We start from the raw sequence: 6,000 nt of genomic DNA, 5'->3' as shown, positions 1-6,000 counted from the left end.
TTTAAAATTATTTGGGGTTGTGGCATGATCAATGACCAATCGCAGACATGAAGCAACGGTTAAAGGCTTTAATTATCAGAAGACCCAGACATGCCTCTAAATACTGCTGGCTCACGTGCAAGGCAGATACGAATGAGTAGACTAGGGCTCTCAGCATTTATTAGGGGATATTATGGGGAGGAGCTACAGGTACAGAAGGTGGGCCAGCCTGCCCAGCCCAGAGAGGCAATGCCCAGACATACCCACAGTATTGTGTTCAACCACATTCTCTCCTCCTTTTTTGAATGAATTTCGGTGGGATGATATGGGGAAATGTCCATTGGCACGGTTCTTGTAGTCCATACAGTTCAATTTTTCATCCACTCCAGCAGTTTTATTTGGCTTTAAGATTTCTGAAGTGCTGCTAGCCATATCATGAGTTCCAGCTGAACAGTGGCTTGTTTGCTCGGCTGGGTGTTTAAGGGCAGAAAAGTGTCTGTATCTATGAAGTCTGTAGGGGGTGGGGAATTTGTTTGTAACAGTGCGGGGGGACACTCCAGTGAGGGGAATGCTCGGGGAGCCGTGTTGGAGGTGGGATCCCAGGATCGATTAATTTAGAAATTATATTCTCATAATTTCCCAACAATAATAATTCAAGATTTAATGGAAAAGATCTCCCAGGAAAGCTGCTTTCGATACTTTGTTGCCTCCTGCAAAAAGCATTCTGCAAAAGTCCTGCAAATATTCTGTGTTTTACAATATGTTGTTCTAACAATTCCTCTCAAACCACCTCTAGATACATTGTCACACCTTTCCCCTTTAAAGGTTTATAACTAAACTGTCTTAAAAATCACTAGAGATAACAATACATAATACATAACATGTTATAATACAGTAATTCAATTTTGAAAGTATTTTTATACACGATCAATTTTAGCATCTTGACAAACAATTGGCAATCACATTATTTACACCTCTGATATGGTTAATTTGCAGATCATATTGTAATATCAAACTCCAGTTTAACAATCTTCTGTTTTTATTCTTCATTTTATTCAAAAACACCAGAAGATTGTGGTCAGTGAATATAACAATTGGTTCATGAGAGGCACCAAGATATACGTCAAAATTCTGCAGAGCAAATATGACAGCCAGCAGTTCTTTTTCAATAGTGGAACCGTTCTTTTGATGAACATTGATTTTTTTTTAGGGGGGGGCGTGGCAAGATGGCGTAGGGAACAGACGTGCCTTCCAGACCTCTCCTGACTCTGATTTATTGTTTTTTCTTTAAGTGCCCGTTAAAGTTCTTTTAAAAGTTTATAAATAATGAGGTGTTGGATTGCTGCCTAATGATTTATATGCAAAAAAAAGGTAAAAGAAAACATCAACAGACTGTTAAAAAACTACATTTTCCAAAATTGCCTGAGCCTACTTGTTTACAAGAAGCCAGGACTCAGCGTAGAATGGATCCAGAGGAAGACGTACAGAGTTTGGCATTGAAGCTCCGTTTTAAGCCGATGAGGCTCTCTGAAGGTCGCACTCAACAGCTTTCAGAACAAAGGGCTGGACGGGTGCCAGTATTTCACACAACGGCCACTGTGAGTGCTGTTACTGAGACATTGCCAGTTGAATCAGTTGGGGCGCCACCAGCTGGAAAGTTAAAGAGCTGTCATTCGACTGCTACAGTGGTGGCGCTGCAAAATGCATCTTCAATTACAACGGTTTTTCCAGACATCGCTTCAGAGAAGATGATTAAAGAGATTTGGCTTAAAGATAACCCTGATCTTCAGTCTCCTGGCATTGCTGGGTGGACTTTGAGAGGGATTTTTATACGAAGTCAAACTGCTAGAAAAGATACTAAATTAAGGGAAGGGACAGAAGATCCCGTGGTCTCTAAGGAACAGCAAGACCCCATTATGCCTGAATCTACTTCTGTTGAAATGTCTGTTAAGGATGTTGAAGATAGGATATATTCTGTATCGAGTCACTTAGCTAATTTTGTGAACATGTTTATTTCCAAGATTAATGCGATGGCGGAAGTCATTAATGGAGCTTTTAAGCTTGAAACCATTGAAAGATTTGAAATGTGTGATCAAGGTTCAGTCGATGCACAGGATCAAATGCAAGATGAAAATAGAATAATTGAAACATTGCAGATCCAAAATAAAAATTTAGCAAAAAAGGTTGATTATTTGGAGAATCAATCTAGACGGAACAACGTGAAAATTGTCGGTTTGCCAGAAGGCATAGAAGGACCAGATCCAAGTAAAATTTTTACTGAATGGATTCCACGAGTGTTAGGACAGGATAAATTCCCTGAAGATTTAATACTGGAACGTGCTTATAGAGTTTTAATAAGAAAATCTTTTTCAGGACAGAATCCAAGATCTGTTTTGATCCGTTGTTTAAACTATTGTGACAGAGAGACAATTTTACGTACGGCTATTAGAAATGCCCAGCAAAATAGATCTCCTTTGATGGTTCAGAATAATCCTGTTTTCTTCTATCAAGATTTGAGTCAAGAAATTATGTTTCAACGACACGAATTTAATTCTGTGAAAGAACGGTTGTGGAAAAGAAGACATAAGGCAACATTCAGGTATTCTGCGGTACTGAAGATTTTTTAGGATGGAAATTAGCCAAAGTTCTTTGACAATCCTAAAGAGGTTATGGACTTTGCTCAGTCTCTACCAATCATGCAGTTTCAGGAACGATGTAGTCCTTCAAGGTCTCCAAAGAGAGTAGAGATATAAGGTGGGATCCAGTTTTTTAAAAGAAATGGAAGCAATGGTGACCGAAGTGGTAACGTTGATTTAAAAAAATAAATCTTTTATCTTTTTTTTGAGAAGAGTTTAAATAGTTTAAATAATGATGATAGTTTAATGAAATGGGAGTTGGGAGAGGGAACTAGGTGGGCACTAATTTCCAGAAGTCATCAGCTACGTGTGAGTTATCTCACACCCAATATTTTGGGGGAGTTACCGCTTTGGGTGGTTTAAACAGGAAGAGGTAGTTGTGACCTCCGACCTGTTATTTTTTCTTTTTAATTTTTGGGTTCAGAAGTGAAGGTTTTGTTTTAATTTTTTTTTAATAAATAATTTTTTTAACTCTTTTTGTTTTCAGATTATAATTGAGAGGGAATTAGGAGGTTTTTTTTCTCTCCTTTTTTTCTATTTTTTTGGGTTTTTTTTTCTCTCTTTTTTAAGAGGATGATGTCACAAAAGATAATAAGTGAAAAATTGAAGATGTTGAATTAGATGAAGAGGAAGATGAGGGGAAAGGTGATAAGAAGAAAAAGAAGAAAATTAAGTACAAATACATTGAGGGAAAAGAGTTTAATAAAATTAAGTTAATTTTGATAGAGAATTTTGAAGATGTTATAAATGAAGAATATGGAGAATTTTATAAGAGTTTGAACTTTTTTTCTTTTTTTTCTTTTTTTTATAAGGAGAGGGGAAGGGAATAAATAGTTTATCTGATTGTTTTTCTAAGGGATGTTTTTGTTCTCTCGATGAATTATAAAGGAAACTTGGTATTAATGGAAATTCTGTATTTATGTATTATTAATTATGATTTTTTGTATAACAAATATGTGGTTGATATATAATTTTAATATTTGAACTTAGTTTTAAAGTGGATTTCATTTATTAAATACATGTATTATGTTTGATTTAAATATATGTCTAAGGGTATTATTTTAGTATTGATTTTTTTTGTTGTTAGTAATTTTTTTTGTTGTTAAGTTTTATCCTTTTTTTGTAAGTGGGTTTTTTTCTATTTTATTTACAACATTGTTAATTAATTCTTCACTCTTTATTTTGGGGAGGAGGGTTGGACTAATTTTAAATTAGATGATTAATGTTGTGTTATAATTATTGGGGGGTTAATTTGTGTAGTTTAATGATGTAGTATTCTAATTTTTATTATCTTATTTTTTTATTAATTCTTTAAATGTAATTTTTATTTTATTCATGTCATAAAATTTTAAATAAAGTTTAAAAAAAAAGAACATAGATTTTTTTTTAAAGTAGGCAACTGGATAGTTAATTTCATTATATTTTTTCAATAAATCTGCACTTGCTGCTCCCTGTTAAAATCAGATTTTAACACATGGCAATGGCATAGCATCTCCTTTAATTAAAAAAAAAACTGCCTGACATTTTTTAGTCCTCACAAATTTTTCCCCTTTCTTCAAAAGATTGGTTAAAGAAAGACCAACCTCAGCAAAATTTCTGCAAAAAATTGTGTAATATCCTGCCATTCCTAAAAACCTTCTCACTGCTTTCTTGCCATTGGGAATAGGAAATTCAGAAATTGCATTCTCCTTAGCTTGAATAGGTCCAACTTTGCCATGACCAACTACATAACCCAAGTATGTTACCATGGCATTTGCAAATGGACTCTTTGCTAAATTAACAGTTAAGTTTGCTTTGGATAATCTTGCAAACAATTTGTCCAATTGCCTTAAATGTTCCTTCCATGTGTCACTTTTTGTGACCAAGTCATTAATATAAGCATCTGTATGTGTTAACCTTAGGATTACAGAATTAATTATCCTCTGGAATGTTGCAGAGGCATTTTTCATGCCAAAAGGTAACACATTATACTGGTATAAACTGGATGGCGTTACAAAAGCTGTAATATTCTTTCCTCTCTCAGTTAGAGGCACGCAGAAGTAACCCTTCAACAAATCCAACTTAGTAAGAAATTTAGCTTTGCCAATTTTATCAATACAGTCATCTATTCTTGGAATAAGATAAGCATCTGTTTTAATTACTGAATTAACCTTCCTATAATCCATACAGAACCTAACAGTTCCATCTGGTTTTGGTACCAGAATACAAGGAGAACTACAATCTGAGTTTGAAGGTCTAATAATGTCATTCCTCAACATATATTCCATCTCCTGATCCATGATTTTACTCTTTTGAATGTTTATTCTATATGGGTGCTATTGTATGGGATTTGCTTCTCCAACATCTACATCATGGTAAATCACTGATGTCCCTTTTGGAACATCAGGGAACAAATTTGTGTATTTCAAAATTAATTCTTTCAACTACATCTGCTCTTGTAACTTAAAACGGCCTAACTTTTCTTCCAAATTTTCCAAAATTGTTGAGTTAGACAGGCAAATAGGAACCATGGTTTCTTTAAGGTTACCCTCACAAGATTCTGTTTCCATAATCTTATGATGGACCACTTCCTTCACTCTGTCAACAGCCAACACCTCTGATACACATTGTTCTCCACTACCCTTATTCTCGTAATAAGGTTTCAACATATTTATGTGACATACTTGAGTTTTATACCTTCTATCTGGAGTGGTAACAACATAGTTAACATCATTCAGTTTTGATTTAATTGTGTATGGTCCAGAAAATCTAGCTTTCAAAGGATTGTCATGTGTTGGAAACAAAATCAAAACTTTACTTCCTGTCTTAAAATTTCTCACTTAAGCTTTCCTGTCAAATAAACGCTTCATTTTATCCTGAACCATTTCCAAATTCTCTCAAGTCCACACTTTCTGTACCCTATCCTTACATTTAGAAACATAATCTAGCAAATTCAACTGCACCTCCTCATTAACCCACTGTTCTTTTATCAACATTAAAGGTCCTCGAACTTGATGTCCAAACACAATTTCAAAGGGGCTGAAATCAAATGACTCCTGCACAAACTCCATTGCTGCAAACAACAATAAATGAATACCTTCATCCCAATCTTTTCCATTCTCCATACAGTAAACTCCATACAGGTGAACTGATGGCTACCAGGATGTTGTCAAGGGAGATGAAAGGGGAAGGTAAGTCTCTCCTGACCTCATCCATGAGTTGCTGAAAGGTCTGTGTTGTGTGACAGAGTATATAGAAGTGTTTTGGAGATAAATTGGGAAAGATTTCTCTAGCATTAGCACATCCTTTCTTAATATTCCAAGTAAGGTATCACCAGTGGCTGAAAAAGCATTAACATCACATCCCTGCTCTTTTATTCTGTTCCACTGGAAATGAATGCCAGCAT

The sequence above is a fragment of the Narcine bancroftii genome, chromosome 7, assembly GCF_036971445.1.
Source record: "Narcine bancroftii isolate sNarBan1 chromosome 7, sNarBan1.hap1, whole genome shotgun sequence".
Classification (NCBI taxonomy): domain Eukaryota; kingdom Metazoa; phylum Chordata; class Chondrichthyes; order Torpediniformes; family Narcinidae; genus Narcine; species Narcine bancroftii.
The sequence above is the reverse complement of the archived record's forward strand: the minus strand, read 5'-3'. Positions refer to the sequence as shown.